We start from the raw sequence: 18243 nt of genomic DNA, 5'->3' as shown, positions 1-18243 counted from the left end.
GTCAATATAATGTATGACGGGTTGGACGCTGTCGGGGTGAACCAGCAGGTTTGGATCTGCTTTGCTTCATTCTGGCCGGTGCTGTTTCCGTATTTATAAATTCACATAACTTTTCTAATTTGTTTTTGTATTGAGGCATTCTTTGATGGAAATTACATTTTTAACATTTTTTTTATTAAAATGGCATACTCATTTGAGTTGCGCTAATTACAACCCCTGGCTAGCATTTTACTGTCATCTCTAAACACAATGAAATTATATTTTCAGCACTTTTGCATAATTTGACACAATGTTTAATGGAAAAATATTATGCTTACAAGTGAGATTTACCTCAATGTTTCGCTCAACTGTACACTCATGCAATTGCAATTGTTTATTTCACATTTGTTTAGATGATCACATTTGGGATATAAATAACATAAACCCCTGGGACACAAAGGTGCCTGTAGTACAGGACATATCCAAATAACATCTGTATCGGTAGTCCATTTATCCAGACTCACATGGAATCTGCTTCCACAGAAAGCTCAGTGAGATTGCCTCAAAGCTAGAGAATATCGAAGTTGTACCACTCTTGAGCTGATTTATGAAATATTTAGGCTAATACAAGCAGTCATTAAGAGTACAGTAAGTTCAACTCATTTTATATTCTGCGGAATACGTGCAGATTTTCCCCAAATTCAGATGTCAGAAAATGTGGGAAATATCCAAAGATTCCATCTGGGTCTGCAGCATGTATCCTGCATCATATTGAAAAACAGGCTGTTTCTGTGTACAACTGTAAAAGACTTTCAAGGTGGTCATGACCTGAGCTACTCGCAGAAGTCCTTTCATATGGTTCTCCCACACACTGCCATGTTTACAACGGCCATGTTCACCAAAGCAGTCCATGCTATGAATATCCAGAATAGGCACAGAGTGTTTGCATTTTGAGAGGACTAGTTAACGGATTAGTACTCGCAATAATTAGGCACTAGTTTGATGGCAATGTGATAAAGTACTGGTCACTCATCTGCAGCAAAGTCAAGTCCCTTTATACCCAGTAGCCTTTTTGAGTTTTTCTGCACCTTGTGACCCTAAACGTGACTAAACAAATAAATGTGAAGAAGTGTCTGTCTTGATTGTAATCAACAGAGGCCCAGGGCAAGAGACTGTACTGATGCAGATTACTCTTCCAGCCCGGCTCTACATCCGACAGTTTTATCTAGGTTTGTACCAACAGCTACCTGGCTCCTCTAGCCTTTACTGGCATCATCGGGCATTCAATCGTAGTCACGTATGTCAATCGAGCATTGTCAATCAGCTCACTGGTGAGTCAGTGAACTACCATTGCAGTTGAAGTTTGCATTTCCCTAGATCTATTGAAACCAAAGAGCCCCTCAACTTCATTTTTGTGAAATGTTCTGCTTGGAAAGCATTTGTGCTCTTTCATTAAAATAAATGGCACCTATTAGAAGGACAGGAAATGCAAAGAAGCCAAATATTGTGCATTATTAAATGGGTGTTTCTTCAAGTGTCCATATGCTGACTTTAAGAATAATAGTTTTGTAGAACTACATTTGTCATAAACTGGTGAAGAGAATTGTCTCCTTTCTATCAAGCATTAAAACAGTGCCCACCACATTTGAAGAGGCATTGAAATACTGTAACTACGTCTTTACCGTCATCTTCATAATTGAGGCTTTGCTCAAACTTGTTCGCATTTGGTTTTCGGAGAATCTTCAAACGACAGGTATTGTTGCCTAAATGACTCTAATGTGAACAGAATATAATGTGAATACCCTGTACATAAGTTTAACAATGGATGCATGAATGCAAATCTGTATTGTACTAAAGAAGTTTCTGGAAGTTAAATCAGTATTCTTGAAGGGCTTATTAGGGTGCACCTCAGATGGTATACTTACTACATACATACTTGCTGTAAGTTGTAAGTGCTTAACCCGATAAAGTTAATTAAAGACTCTATCAGCTTCGTGAGATCATGATCCCTGTTGTTTATCAATAATCCCACATTAGCACATGTACAGGTGCAATCAACCATATGTTGTTGTATTTGCAATATGCTTATAAATCTGTGTGTGGTTTGTTTGCTCAGCTTGCTTAATGTTCAGACACCGATTAGCTAAATTACACTCTTTGCTGGATGTAGTATTTTAATTGTATGATGCTTTAATGTGCTGGCAGATGGAATCCAGCTGGATCTAGCCATAGTCCTGCTCTCTATCATGGGCATCACACTTGGAGGAGATCAAGATCAATGCAGCGCTGCCAATCAACCCCACCATCATCCGCATTATGAGGGTGCTGAGAATAGCTAGAGGTACTGCAGTTTTTTTTAGCTTCTTTATGTTTTTTTCCCCCCAAACCATACAAAATGTATTAGTGTGGTCTATTACAAATGGATGTGTTTTGGATATGGGTTTGTTCTGTGCTTTTGCCCAACAGTAATGAAGCTTTTGAAGATGGCTACAGGCATGAGAGCCCTGCTTGGACACAGTAATGCAAGCTTTACCACAGGTACCTAATGTTGTGTGTTTTTATATTCATTCATTCCTTCATTTATTTGTTTATTCATCAATTAATTCATTAATGTAAATGTGTTATTTTTATAAAAAATATTTTACAGTATTTTTTCTTTTCTTTTTTGCTTTTATTATATTATTTAACATGGCCAGATACATTAGGTTATACCAATGTGCTTTTAAAACTATATTTTTAATATGTTGTATTATAAATATTATGTATTATATATTTTAATATTATATATGGGTCAATAACATGAGGGGTATTTTTTTGTCTAAAAGCCGTAATAATAATTAAAAAACAAAGATATGACATCCAAAGTGTGTAAGGTAGTACAACTAGATCTCTTTTATTGAATCCAAAAGGTTTTAATTATATTTTGTTACATATAAAGGTATTTTAAAGTTTTTGAAGTGCGTACGGTTTAACCATCCAAAGGCCAATACAGTCATTTCACTTGTGATTAAAATATCTTAAAATGTAATAAATGTATATATTTTTTATTCTGGCATGTTTTTATAACATCATATATCAACATAGTGCAACATGGTATTAAAATTGATGTGTAGAAGTCGTTGCTTTGTTATGAGAAAGAATGTCCAGAAAAATTTATTTCATTGATGTCATTCGGAGCAACCAATATAAAGGGAACATTCTGGATCAAGTTATGTGGTCAATATCATGTGACAGGACGTGACATCATTCTGTCACCTGCAAAGGACCACATGATTGTGAAGCAAAGTAACTAACTCTCTCTTAACTAATAGAAAAATTCATGTTTTCACTTCGCTCATACGCATGTCCCGAAACATGAGGTCATTTGGTTCAACCGCTATAAAACATGGAAAATGTTGCACTAAATATAAAAGGTTTGATTGTCCTTTTGCTTGCTAGCTAGATATCAGTCTGTTAGCATTGTCTGAAAATATCGTCATTCGGTTTAACCAAAAGTGTCATTCAGTAAAACCGAATTTTTTGTTAAAACAAATTACTTTGTTTGGTGACAAATTTAGCCAAGTCTTGTAAAAAAAATTGACAAAAGCAGTGTTAATTGATTATTAAAAAAAAACAATTAATTTTGAAGTTTTATTCAGTGTCAACAATGAAATTATATCTCCATTATGTTTTTTTACACTTTTAAAAACCATATTTCGTCAAAGACCCGTATATATTGTAATTCAAATACATACAGTTTATATTAATAGAGACAAAATATTTTTGCAGTGCATACAGTATGCCGTTGCGTGTATGTGTGGATGTTTGCTTTAGAGAGATGCAGGGATGGTAGTGCACAATTGCATTTGTTTGTGTCTTTGTGTGGATATGCAAGACATGGGGGAGGACAGAGAAAAAGTTGGAGATAAAGTATCTATAACACAATGCTACTCCCCATGATTGATTGTTTAATAACATACTGTGATAATCCGCTTTCTCTCTTTAGGTGGGAAATCTGGGCTTGCTGTTTATGCTCCTCTTCTTCATTTACGCGGCACTTGGCGTGGAGATTTTTGGGAAACTAGCTCAGTGCTGCAATCCTGCTCACTGTTCATACTGAGCTCTCCATTTCACAGTTTTAGCGGCTTTGCTCTACCTTAGCTGCCACTCTCATTTTTAGGTCAGAAATGCTTCAATTTGGTCCCCATGGGCATGCTTCTCTCACAGAGCTCTTTTTAGTCTACAGTACTGTCATATTGGAAGAAGAACCTAAATTAGCGCTGTTGATCTTTGGAGCTTGCTCCTGCAATGGTAGCATATTTATGAGATAGCCTCTAGGCTCAAAGAGACATTTCTATGCTACTTATATCCCCTATCACTCTAATTACTTTCGTTAGCCTTCAACTTTAAAATCATTGCTAATTATTGTGTCAGACGTGTCTGGGGGTAACGGCTCATTTGCTTCTTTAATGATAATACCGAGGACTCTGTCAGGTTATCTTCACTTTTAGCAACACATTCAGTGATAATCTGGGAGTCTAGCTGTGCTTTTTGTGTGTAAGATGTTTAAAAGTACTTGACGCTTGTTAAACTATTGACTACCAATATTTTCATCTAGAATGCACTGACGAAAACCCATGTGAAGGATTAAGTCGACATGCTACGTTTGAGAACTTTGGAATGGACTTTTTATCGATTCCATCGACGTGCAAAGTTTTGAATCCAAGGACAATCTTGAAAGACAGGCAGGGATAACCACAGGCTTCAAGCTGCATGTTCCTCGTATCGACGGCCCCAGCATCCCTCAGGCGTCACCCTTGCTTCCCCCACATGGACAATTACCCAGTGTCCGCACCTTCCAGCTGTCCCATAGCCAGCACAATATCCATTCTCGACCTCCCAGCCTGGCCAGCAGCAGCAGAAGCACCAGCCCCAGTGGCTCCATGTTTGACTCCGCTGATCCGACCGGCAAGGAGGTCCGCCACATCGACAGTACAGCGCGGCTGTGGGCAGGGGTCCAGGCAGAAGCACGGAGTCACTCCCTCTCTCCTTACGCCACCTCAGGGACGCCGCTTCCCATGCTCATGAAGAACTGCAGCAGTGCTGCCAGACTTAGGCGAGTTAAGCATCAAAGACCCGAAGAAGTGCTTCAGTGTGGACACTAAGGGTTTTCTGGAAAAACCCCACAGTACCGATGACCATCGCAGGCACTCAATTGAGATTTACTCTTCAGTAGATGATGGGCTGTTTGGTCAAGAACTCAGCGAAAAGAGGCACGTTCCTACGCGCAGACAGTCGTTGCACATTCCCCGGAAGAAAAAGATGAGCCCTCTGTAGCGCCACCTTCCTCTAACTGGGAATTTTATGGGTGACGCCCTGGTTCTTTAACCCCTTAACCAGCGCCCCCCTTTTTGAGTATTTATATGAAAATGCACTATCCAAACTTTAATGTTTATAATTCAAGAATGCTTTGGAATACATTGGTAACATTGGTCTTGTTTTAAAGAAGACTCAGTAGGTTGTAGCTGAAGTGAAACCACTTCAAAAAATTAAAGTATGAAAAGGTTATAAAAGTTTACTGTAAATCAAATGTACTGTATTAAACATTTTATATTTTATGTAAAATATATATTTCACAGAATGTGTGTTTGATGCATCCAAAATGGCCGATATTCATATTAATGCATTTTTATTAATATTTATGTTAATAATTTATGGCTGATGATTTATCAGTTTTACTTTTGCTTTCATATATTCATGTACTCCTACTTTATATATTTATTCTTATCATATTTTCAAGTATTTACTTGTTATTGTACCCTTATGATCATTCTTCTTTTATATTTAAGAGTATGTATACTCGTTATATTCATGTCTTTATTCATGTCTTTCTATATATATGTCTTTAAAGTATTAAAAATAAAAAAGTAAGATGTGACCCTTGTACATAACATGCATGTTAGCTTCCTAATTAGCAAATGAAATAGTTCAGTTGTGTTTCCTTAATGCATTGAAATGCATGAAACGCAGTAACTGTTGACCGACTGTGTTTTTCCCCCATGTAGGCCACAGTCGTGTGCTGTTGCAGATAGCTGGTGTGGTGCCCAGTCAGTTGCTTCTTGAGCTCCTGAGTTGCCCGTATTGCACAAGGGCCCTGGAGAACTTGGATCTGGAGCTCGGTGATTCAGACTACTCCAGTTTAGAAGGAGACGTGGTGTATGAGTTCTCCCATGGAGCAGAGTTCAAACCCAGCCGTGCACCCCATCATGAAATACTGGAGGAGCGTACCGCCTTGCTCAGTACTGGGAGGACTTCCGAGACCGACTGACATGCATAGTGGATAGCAAATACTTTAATCGAGGAATTATGATTGCCATCCTTATCAAGCACCATTGAGTATGGGGATTGAATATCATGAGCAGGTGAGTGCAAGTGTGGGTTCCTTCATGAATATTCTGAACACTTGCAGTGCTTTAACAGAGTGTTGCAGGGATGGTGTATTTTTGTTGGCCAAATCCCGAAAACAACTTAACATTTTATAGCACTATTGCCATGAAGACAGGGTTTTTTAATGGAATTCTGGTTGCTTGAATGCTTGCTCAAATGCTTGAAATAAGGTCTTTGGTTAACACCAGCTAAAGACATTTTCACGTTTTATTCTATGGCATAAAATACATCAGTTATACCCCCCTTGTAATTTTATTAAAGCTTTTACTTGTCTTGAAAAAAAGCAGCTGCTATCTAGTGGCTAAATAGGGGCTACGGAGGATGTCAGAGACATTAAACATCATCACAGCCCTGTTGTGTTTACTATTGTGCTCTTGCAAACCATTCTAACTCAAAGTTTTTAAATCATGCTGGAAAGAGTTTTCAGAAGCTTAAGTGGTGGTGATGGTGATGTTGAAGTCACGTGACTGTGGTGTAGTTCATTTAAAGCCTACGTTTAGCTTTTTATTCCTGCCGATTGTATCTAGGCTTCAATATTCATAAAAGTTGTGTTAATTTGTGAAGATTATCATGATGAACAGAATGTGTACGTATCATAATTTTTTGTTGTTTCACAGAACTTATTTTCTGCAATAATCCAAAAAAATCCTTCTGGCTTTTTGTCGAGGGTGATGCTAACTTCTTGTTTGGCCTACAAAAATGTGCCATCACTGTAGCTCTCCATATTGATTGTTGTTAAGGAAAAACATAAGGATGGTTGATATGATGATTGTTAATGACTGTTAGTAAGGAAACTGACTATATCATAAAGTATTCCCCAGCAAAATGTCATTATGACTTGTGCAGAGGTTAGCTATCAATTTATTTTTCATTAATAAACAGTGATGAGGATTCATAGCCTTATTGGGCAAACAGATCTCCTGGTTACATAACTGTGTTGTGCTGCAATGCCTTGGTCTCTCCTCACCATGTTGTTGGGATGTTACCACTCGTGGTTTCACACCCAATACTGTGGTTTGACATTTAGCCAATCTGATAGAGGTCTCACAGTAAGGAATGTGTGTGGATGCAGTACTGACATTTTCTGCAGCTTGTACTGAGGATAATATTGAAGAACTGAGTCTTGTGTATAAAACTGAATCATTTTATGATTGGGGAATTAAACATTTACTGACATTGTAATAGTAATAAAAGAAACACTTAATCTTGGTTTAACAATAAGGATGGCCCGATGGCCAACTGCCAGGTTTTTCGGTTACTTGACTCTAGTGCCAAGATACTGTTTTCATGCCTTGCAAACTATATGATGTACTAAATGTTGTAAATTCGGTTCATTTAAATATGTCATCAAGTTTTTTAGCTTTCTAACACAAATTAAGTTATGTCAAAATGGGAGCTATGCGCTACAAACTTCTGTATTCTGTAAAACAGTTTGCATCACTTAGGGTTCAGGTCTTTTGTATGTGCTGTGTTAAATATAGAGCCGTTTTACTCTAGATACCTTTAGGGCCCGTTCACATATCACGTTTTTTCCATGAGCAAGACAGTTATTTCAGATGTAGCCGTGCGGCAGGCGCGCTCATAATGGAAGCGACGTGGTCGCGACGCGCATGCGGTGCATTTTCCAGGTGCAAAAATTCTCAACTTTTCAGAATGCCGTAAGCGCACCGCAGGTCATGTGACAAGAACCAACCGATCAGCTTCTGCCTTTCTGTAACAAAACTGAAAGCTCAGCCGAACAGTTGATCATAGCTGTACAGGGTGTTTTTTTCTTTCTCATCTCCATCAATATATCTAGTAGAGCTAATGCAAGTGCTAGAAATCATTAATCCTTAGCTAATACTTCCTCCTCATCGTGGAGAGTGCAGTTCAGTGTTGCATAGCAATGACAGATGCCACGGGAGCGCAATCGCTTGTGGAAAGGAGGAGAAAGGGATGCGTTTTTAGATGCAATATGTAAACGGCCCCTTAAAGGAGCAAGAAAAGATGAGCATAACGTCTATCTTATATGCAGATTGATATATAAAAGTTTTTTTTTTAAGAATTATTGTTATTATTCTCAGTAATATTCAGATATTTAAATCGAATAAAATGCCAACAATATAAAGAACTAGAGGGTTAGCTGATTACCTTAAAAGTCCATAGATATCGTCGTCAGCCGTTAAAGGATTAGTTCACTTTAAAATTAGCCCAAGCTTTACTCACCCTCAAGCCATCCTAGGTGTAGATGACTTTCTTCTTTGTTATGAACAGAGTTATATTAATAAATATATATTTATATTAATAAATATCCTGACGTCGCATCAATTAAGTTTTTTTCGTAATTTGAATAGGGAAGGCGTAGGACATAGCGTAAGCATCTTGAACTGCGAGAGTTTTACACTTTCTTCATAAATTGAATATGGAAGGCGGTCTGGCAGAAGCTAGATATTTTACTTTCTAACTTGTTAAATATGGATATTTTTCTTACACAAACGCTTCACTTCACTTCAGAAGGCCTTTATTAACCCCCCAGAGCCGTGTGGAGTACACATTTATGATGGATGGATGCACTTTCTTGAGCTTCATACTCGTTGGTCCCGTTCACTGCCATTATAAAGCTTTGATGCTTCAGAATATTTATTAATAAAATTCTGATTGTGTTCATCAGAAAAAAGAAAGTCATATACCCCTAGGATGGCTTGAGGGTGAGTAAATCTTGGGGTAATTTTCATTTAATGTGAACTAATCCTTTAACACATTCACCGACAAACAAGGTACAATGAGACCTGTTTTCCTGTTTGTTCATGTGAAGTTCATTGCATAAAGTCTGTTGCATAAAGGGCTTGTGATAAATATTTGTACTTTGTTCAAAAGGCAGTTTGATAATGTGGGATATTCACTGATTGTGAACTGCTCTGAAGAGGTCGCTGCCTGTAGAATACGCAACGGCACCACCTTTTGACAATGAAACGCAGCGCTCATCCTAAATACTGGCACCAAATCACAGCACCCTCACTCTTCTTCGAGAAGGCGGATGACAGAGTAACTCGTGTCTGGATTGTTGGAAGTTCAATTATTCAAAGGCTGTATGCTCACATCTGTGAGCAGGGGCTCGCCAGGAGCCTTGGCCTTCGCTGCAGTATAACCTGGGAGGGCAAAGTAGGCAGACTCTGGGAGCAGTTGCTTCCGGTGCTGCGGTCTCTCAGAGCCACAGCTCCAGCTCCCGACATCTTGATTATTCAACTCGGTGGAAACAGCGTATGTTGGGAGGGCCGCAACCGCTTGGATTTCCTTCGGGAAATGCAGACGGACCTGGCTGAAGTCTTCAGGATGCTACCCAGAACCAGGCTTCTCTTTTCGTCCATTCTGCCCCGACAGAACTAGCGAGGCCAGACTGCTAGGTCTGCATACGGCGTCGAACGGAGCCGGCGTTGGCTCAACAGTGTGATTGCAGGCTTCCTGGCAGAAAGACAGATGCGCTGCATTCGTCACTCAAAGTGGTCAGTGCTTTTTCCTTCTCATGGAAAAAGAAAGGAGACAGGGTTCCCACTCTTTTTCAGCGATCATTTTCCAAGACATTTTCAATTTTACAACAATGGGAATAAAAGACCGGGATTACGACCAAAAGTAATATATTGCTCTCTAAGTTTTTATAAAGTTTATTGCCATGACTGAACTATAAAATCAGTTTTTAATATGAGCTCTTAATCATACATTATGACTATGTTTCCGTAAAAAAAAAAAAAAAAGTAATCGCGACTTTTACTTTTCATCTCGCTATTCTGACTTTTTTTTCCTTGCAATTGCAAATTTACATAATTGTGACTTGATATTCGCAATTGCAAGATATAAAGTCAGAATTGCATGATAAAAACTTACAATTCTGACTTTCTTGCAATTGCAAGTTTATATCTCACAATTCTAAGAAAATGAGAATCGCAAGACTTAAACCGTCAAACGCCAGAAAAAATAACTGCGAGAAAAAAGGTCAGAATAGCGTGATATAAACTCGTAATTCTGGCTTTTTTTCCCTCGCAATTGAGAGCTTATATCACAATTATGTAAACTCGTAATTGTAAGAAAAATATTTAGACTTGTGAGATAAAAAATTGCAATTAGGCTAACTTTTTTATTATTATTATTATTATTATTCAGTGGCGGAAACAAGATTCCACAGTTTATTGTCATTACTTTGCTGATGCACACTTCTATTTTTTGGCAGGAAGTTTTGGAAGATCATTATCTTTGCAAGGTGGACTTTTCAGGATAAGAGATGGACTAAAAATAAACTCCAACACCTTACAGCTAGATTCCGGAAGATAAATTCTTCAAACAGTGGTACAAGAGGTTGTGGTGCTGGTCCTTTAAAAGTCACTCTCAATGTATCTGTCTATAAAGCCTATAAAAAAAATCTGTCTTCTTGTATTTTCCTACAATTCTGTATGTGATTCTTAAACGGGGGGCATTTTTTAGGATTCTTTACCAAATCCAAGTAGTGCTTCAATGACGTGTCGACGTCATCGATTACGTTGACTTCGAAAATACATTGACGTGCGTGAAATACGTCGACGCGTCACATTGTTTACATTCATCTCATGTAATGGCGGCTTCTGCTCCTGGGAATGGAGAAAGTTTTATTCTATCACAAAAACCTAGACCACGATTATCAAAAGAATGGGAATACTTTAAACAGAGGCCAAATAAAATGGTCCTTTGTTCCCTTTGCAAAACCGAGATGGCGTACCATGGCAGCACAACCGCGATGCACGAGCACTAGGGGTGTGACGCGAGATTAAAATGTGACGAGATTTCTCATCGAGGCCAAAAGTAGTCTCGTGATGTTGCCATGACAGAGTGTTAGGATGATTAGGAAAGAATATGCCACTGCTACGTTTACATTACGCCTCCACTGTCGTTTTGCTTTTAAATAAAAAACATTTAATTCAGTTGGATAACGGTTGCCGCCGCTCCCTATCCACAGAGTATGCGCGATCGTGAAAGTAAACGCGAGCGCGCATTCAAACGCGATTTCTAACAATGAATGACTATTTTATTAACTAGGGCTGGGCGATATATCGCATGCGATTGTCACGCGCATTTCGTCAGTAAAGCCGGTTCCCTGATTACCGCTAAATCACCATCACCTGCTTTCAAATGAAGCGGCATTTAATAGACAGAGCCGTAGTTCACTGACAAGCTACGCAATATCGTGTTCATATCGCAGATGAATCGCCTTCGATATTGAACGCGATATTGCGTGGCTTTTCAGTGATCTACGGCTCTGTCTATTAAATGCCGCTTCATTTGAAAGCAGGTGATGGTGATTTAGCGGTAATCAGGGAACCGGCTTTACTGACGAAATGCGCATGACAATTGCATGCGATATATCGCCCAGCCCTATTATTAACTAACATAAACAAAGATTAATAAATACTGTAGCAAATATTTTGCTCATTGTTAGTTGATGTTGGTTAATACATTAATGTTATTAAATGAGACCTTATTGTAAAGTGTTACCATTTTTATTTATGCTGTTTTTATTTCTATGATCAGTTTGTGGAAAGGAGTTCAGTTAGGAGGTCAAAAGTTGTAGAAGCTCATAAATCATGTACAGTAAGGTCTGAAGAGACTGAAAGTTCTGGAAAATGGTGGCGCTGAAGACTAAAGGGTTTCTGATGGTTTCACACTTAATTCTTCACCTTAATTCTTAATTCTTTTGCAGTTAACGCGTCTTTTCGTCTCCACCTGTTTTTGTCTGACCCAATGAGCATTTTGCTGTCCAATGGTCATGCCTTAACTGCAATTTCTAGTATTGCATCCTTCTCGTGGGAATTTAACCATTTTTGACCTTTCAGTCAGAAATAAATCTCTTTTTGGCTCATTTTATCTGTAAAAGAAAACAAGCCTTCATAAACTATAAATTTTCCATGTGTTTTCCAGGACTGGAAATTTTGTCAGGTTTTCAAGGTTTTCCAGGACGAGTGGGTACCCTGAGAGAACTAGCTTCTGTCATCAGCTATCTGACTGAGAAATATAATGCACCCACTGATGACCTTCTGAACATAGCATCCCTTGTTGATCCTCGTTTCAAGACGCTTTCCACAAAGATGACAAGGTTGAGGAATTGAATATATTTATGTTTACATTTTACACATTTAATCTACCTCTTAAAGCTAGACGATGTAGACAGACTTGTCTTTCTGGAAAAGAAAAAAAAATGTAATTGCGTTAACAAATTTTATGTTTACATTTAGCACATTTACTCTTATTTACCTTCTTTTGCAACATGTTTTAGTTTTAAATTAATTTTAGTAAGTGGTTGTCTTACATTTTTTAAGGCCAAATGTGTAATCTGTTTTGTTAATAAACTATACTTGAAAATGTAATTAATGAACCCTCAAATTTTTGTGGCTTCAGTCATAGTTGGGATACTCTTTTAAAACTGGCAGAATTTACAGTTTATATATCGTTATCGATCAATATGGGAAAAAAATATCGAGATTAGATTTTTGCCATATCACCCAGCCCTACATTAACATAAAAATAAGACTTAAATACGAGTGACATTTGATTAGGTGTTACAACACCAGGTGAAAGCCATGCTCCTTTATGACTTTATGAAACAATTACAAATGGTATGAGAAACAAGGGCCCTCAAAGTAAGCTGGAGCAATGGACCAGTTTCTAGCTTAGTGGAGAACAGAATTAATACTGGCAGTAAATCAATCACAAAATCATGTAATTTTGGAATATAGGGATAAGGGTATTAATCTATTAAAGGAATAAGGGTCTTATTCTATTTTGCTTTCAGCATTATTACTTTCTATTCCGTTTTAAACAAAACAAATAAACCATCAAACACGGTACAATATTATATACCCACAACTGGTATATAATACCAGTTTAACGAACGAAAGAGAATTGAACAAAGTTAAAGAATTAAAGAAATCCTCGTGATGCAGCAAGAGTGTCTTTTTCCCAGGTTCAGGAATCAGCATTTTGGATGGCCCTCCATCTCAAATCCACTAGAGAGTTTCTCAACTCGATCAATAAACTCACCATATCCAGAGTTTCACAGTTTCATAAACACCCGCTTCTACGGTGTTCATATTAGGACATTCTTAGACCTCAGTCGTACAACGAAAACGTTTCAGCCATTGGATGAAACGGCATCGCGCCTCAGACTGAACGGCTTCAGGTCTCAGGGAAAACAACGTCAGCTGTGAGGTCTTCTACTATTAGGCATTGGACGAAAAGGCATCGGGCGAAACGGACTCAGAATAAAAGGCATCAGGCGAAACGGACTCAGAATAAAGGCATCAGGCGAAACGGACTCAGAATAAAAGGCATCAGGCGAAACGGACTCAGAAAAAAAGGCATCAGGCGAAACGGACTCAGGTGGAGTGTGGGGCTTCGCATTGCCCCGCCCCATGTGACGTCACATGCACGCGGTTCAGATCAGAACAGAAGAGCAAGAAGGACAGATGGATGCAGAGGAGGTAAGCCCACATGATATATTTTATTTGTTTTAATTAAATGCTACACTAATTACGTTTTATACAGAACAGAACATACATTTCGTGAATTTTATTTGCACTTTTAAAAAGTTAGTTAGCTAGCTTTAGCTTGCACTCGGCAGACTATTGTGATGTTAAAGCGTGTTCGCGCTATTGGATTGCTTGATTAAAATGTGAAACAAAAAAAAACAGATAATAAGCTAACATTACACTAATCAAAAGCAAATAATAAGGCTGGAAATGATGGGGACGGACGGAAATAAGTTAATTGTTTTATATGTTCTATATTATAGATAATGTAAGTTTTTATATTTAAATACATCTGAAATATAATTGAGAGTACCACGTCCCCTCCCCCCAAACTTCAGTCCACTCAGTTAATGCCATTTCCATCAGTAGTAATATGCTAACGTGATATTGTATAACTTTTTTCAGAATAGAAATATGAAGTTCAAGGCCTATGACAGGCTGAGGAAACAGCTAGATAATGGTATGTAATGGGCTTTTTATTGTATAATTGAATAATGTTGTAGTTATATATTACATAGTGTATCACTGCATGTGCATGGAAATTTATGCAAGTTATATTCACTTGTACTTTGTCTTATTTGTAGATGAGCTTACTCAAAAAGGCTTTGATGCCAGAGTGAAGCATTTATTAAGTGGAGATGAGCATACTGTGGAGGAAGGAACATCAGGTATCCTGTTTTTATCTTTACATATAGGAAAACTTATATTTATTTAATTACTTTTCTTCTATCTAGCCTACATACTTTGCTTTTCTCTTTAACATTCTAGAAACAAAAGAAGTCAAAAATCAGAAGGCGTTTATGGGTAAGAAGACGAAAAATGTATAGCGTCTTACAGAAATATTGTCACCCTTGGTAAATATGAGCAAACTGGTTTGCCTTTTCATTATTCTGATCTAAACTGATCTAAAACCTGTGGGATGACCTGACAAAGAGAGTCCAATGGCATAGACCTCTGAATCTGAACAATGGAGTAATAGTCGCAGATATATTGTCATGCATTCTTCAGAAAATTCAGAGCTGTTATTTTGTCAAAAGGGGATTGCACAAAGTTTTAAAGGAAGGGTCACATATATTTGAGTAACAAATAAATAAAAATACACACATAAATAATTGTGTGTGTATATAAATATATATATATACAGTACAGCTCAAAAGTTTGGAACCACTAAGATTTTTAATGTTTTTAAAAGAAGTTTCGTCTGCTCACCAAGGCTACATTTATTTAATTAAAAATACAGTAAAAACAGTAATATTGTGAAATATTATTACAATTTAAAATAACTGTTTTCTATTTGAATATATTTCACAAAGTAATTTATTCCTGTGATCAAAGCTGAATTTTCAGCATCATTACTCCAGTCTTCAGTGTCACATGATCCTTCAGAAATCATTCTAATATGCTGATCTGCTGCTCAAGAAACATTTAATGTGTACAATTGTACAAAATATTTGTGTACAATATTTTTTTTCAGGATTATTTGATGAATAGAAAGTTCAAAAGAACAGTGTTTATCTGAAATCTAATCTTTTGTAACATTATAAATGTCTTTACTGCCACTTTTGATTGATTTAATGCATCCTTGCTGAATAAAAGTATTCATTTCTTTAATTTCTTTAAAAAAAAAAAAAAAAAAAAAAATTCTTACTGACCCCAAACTTTTGAACGGTAGTGTATAATGCTACAGAAGCTTTGTATTTCAGATAAATGCTGTTCTTTTGAACTTTCTATTCATCAAGGAATCCTGAAAAAAAAAGTACACAACTGTTTTCAACATTGATAATAATCATAAATGTTTATTGAGCAGCAAATCATCATATTAGAATAATTTCTGAAGGATCATGTGACACTGAAGACTGGAGTAATGATGCTGAAAATTCAGCTTTGCATCACAGGAATAAATTACTTTGTCAAATATATTTAAATAGTACACAGTTATTTTAAATTGTAATAATATTTCACAATATTACTGTTTTTTACTGTATTTTTAATTAAATAAATGTAGCCTTGGTGAGCAGACAAAACTTCTTTTAAAAACATTAAAAATCTTAGTGGTTCCAAACTTTTGGACTGTACTGTACAGTACAGTCCAACATATACAATTATTTGTATATTACATGTATATATAATTAAGAGTAATGGTTACATATTTTGTGAAAATTTTGATTTAAAGACCAAGAGGATAAACAAATTTTTCCATACCCTAGTTTGCTAATATTTACCAAGGAAAGTAAATTCAACTGTCATTATAACAAGTTGTTTGTTTGCTTGGTTGTCAATTCTTTCATTTCAAAATGATAGTTTAATAGAAATCTTATGTATGTATTACAGATGCAGCACATATTTTTACCAAAGCAAAACAGTTAATGAAACCACAGGTGAAGAAATGCCAGTTTCCCCTTCGTCAAAAAGGAAAACCCCTTTTAAAGGTTAGTAGCTGCAATTATTAAAGGTGGGGTAAGCCATATTTCAAAAACACTGTTTGGAAGTTAGTCGGGCCAGCACCAACAACAAATGGTAACCAATCAGCATTGGGGCGTATGATGCCAGACCTGCCAACATGTACGCATTTTGCATAGCGGGTACGCATTTTGACCTCAAAGTACGCTGGTACGATTTGTCACTCTATACTACGCAAAAACCCAGTGACTCCTCTGTGCACGCCTAGTACTCAAATCCTGCAAAAGAGTTCGACCAATCATAGCGCTGGGTTCATTTCCCCAAATAGCAAGCGGGGATGATTGACAAATGCGTATGGCCTATCAATAAAAAGACACTAATTATTATTATCAATAAAGTACCTAATTATGTTACATAGCCTAATTATTTTGTATGAAAACTAGCACATTAGTTACTTATGCATTTAAAAGTACCGTCTCAGTGCTGCGCAAGCTCTCTTTCATAAACAAACGCGCGCACACACAGAGAGGGAAGATCAATGTAAAATGAAAATTGGTTTAAAATTTGTTCTTGCTTGTTTTTTTTTTTGTTTTTTTGTCAGAAAACTTTTTGAATTATCCATCCGTTTTTTTTTTAAGATTCGGTAATGTTTAACACAACCCCACCCTCGTTATATGACTAACTTGTTGATAGCCTATTCTTGAATACTGGATGCGTTTTGCTCTTATTGGTCCTTTCTATAACTGTTTTCTATAAATATGTTTGTATTGGCAAACCTTTATTCAGCGAATGTTTGTCTTGTTTATAATTCAAAGACAGCACGTTACAAATAGAACCCCTTTTTTTTCTTTGGGATTTAGTATCATATTTGGATATTGTAATAATAAATTAAGTATTTGAAATGAATCACATGTAAACTCAATGTTTACTGTTTTCTAAGGGTTTCTTCATTTTAGACTAGTTTTCATTACAAAACCTGTATAAAAGACTCAACTGTCAGGTTAGTTGTATGTAAATACAGCCTACTTGAAATTGCAAACAAAATGTTTAGTCCATATTAAATATATGAATGCGATTCACTTGTGGTTGTCAGTTTGTATAAGCACATATTATGCGATGCAATATTAATCATGAATTTAAGAAATGCTTTTGAGCAGGTGGAGTGAAATTTTTAATTGTGTCAAATAAAAAAAAAACCTTTAACAGTCAAAATTAGATTAACGAAGATGGGTGTGTGTGTGTGCTTTGTGTATTGTATTCTCAAAAATGTTAAAAAATACATGACACCCCCCCCCCCCCAAAAAAAAAAAAAAAACTTGTACTCGAAAAAATTTTCCAAGGTTGGCAGGTCTGTGACGGTGAGGAGACAGAACGAGCAACAGAGAGATTTAAAGAAAGACGGCAGAAACAGAGATGAGCCACAATACAAAAGAGCTCAAAAGAATATCATTGGAATGAAGGTTTCTGATGGGGCAAGCGCTTTAGGACCCACGTTAGTATTAGAAAAGCTTTCCAGCGCTGGAGAGAGCTAAGCGTGAAGGCCTGAGAACAGACACGGAAGCTGCTTTGATTTTGCTTCACACGTGCATCATTCGTTTATCGTCTGTGCTTTATTTTCCATGAAGCATTATTTTTTTGCACATCAGCTGTGATGAACAGACATCCACTCGTGCATTGCATGTGAAACAGTGGCCAGCTAGTGATAGTTGTGAAGGTAAACCACTGCAAACTGACGACCACTAGAGAATGAGATGTTTAGTGTCATTGTTAGTGCACTCAACCCCATGCCAGCAGCGACTGAGATCCAAGATCGACTTGTAGCAGGGTGGTTAGGATTGGAGGGTGAGATTTGAAGGCTGACCAATGAAGAGAGTGGTGGTTTTGGGTTGATTTCAAATATCCAACAGCG

General features: G+C 37.1%; 1 pseudogene; it reads left to right on the top strand.

The window, feature by feature from the left end:
* The first annotated feature begins 9 nt into the window (after positions 1–9).
* LOC125249172 lies at positions 10–4652 on the top strand (annotated as a pseudogene).
* Positions 4653–18243: the final 13591 nt, after the last annotated feature.

This window comes from Megalobrama amblycephala, linkage group LG1 (genome assembly GCF_018812025.1).
Source record: "Megalobrama amblycephala isolate DHTTF-2021 linkage group LG1, ASM1881202v1, whole genome shotgun sequence".
In the NCBI taxonomy this organism is placed as follows: Eukaryota; Metazoa; Chordata; class Actinopteri; order Cypriniformes; family Xenocyprididae; genus Megalobrama; species Megalobrama amblycephala.
This window is presented reverse-complemented; position numbering and strand designations above follow the sequence as displayed.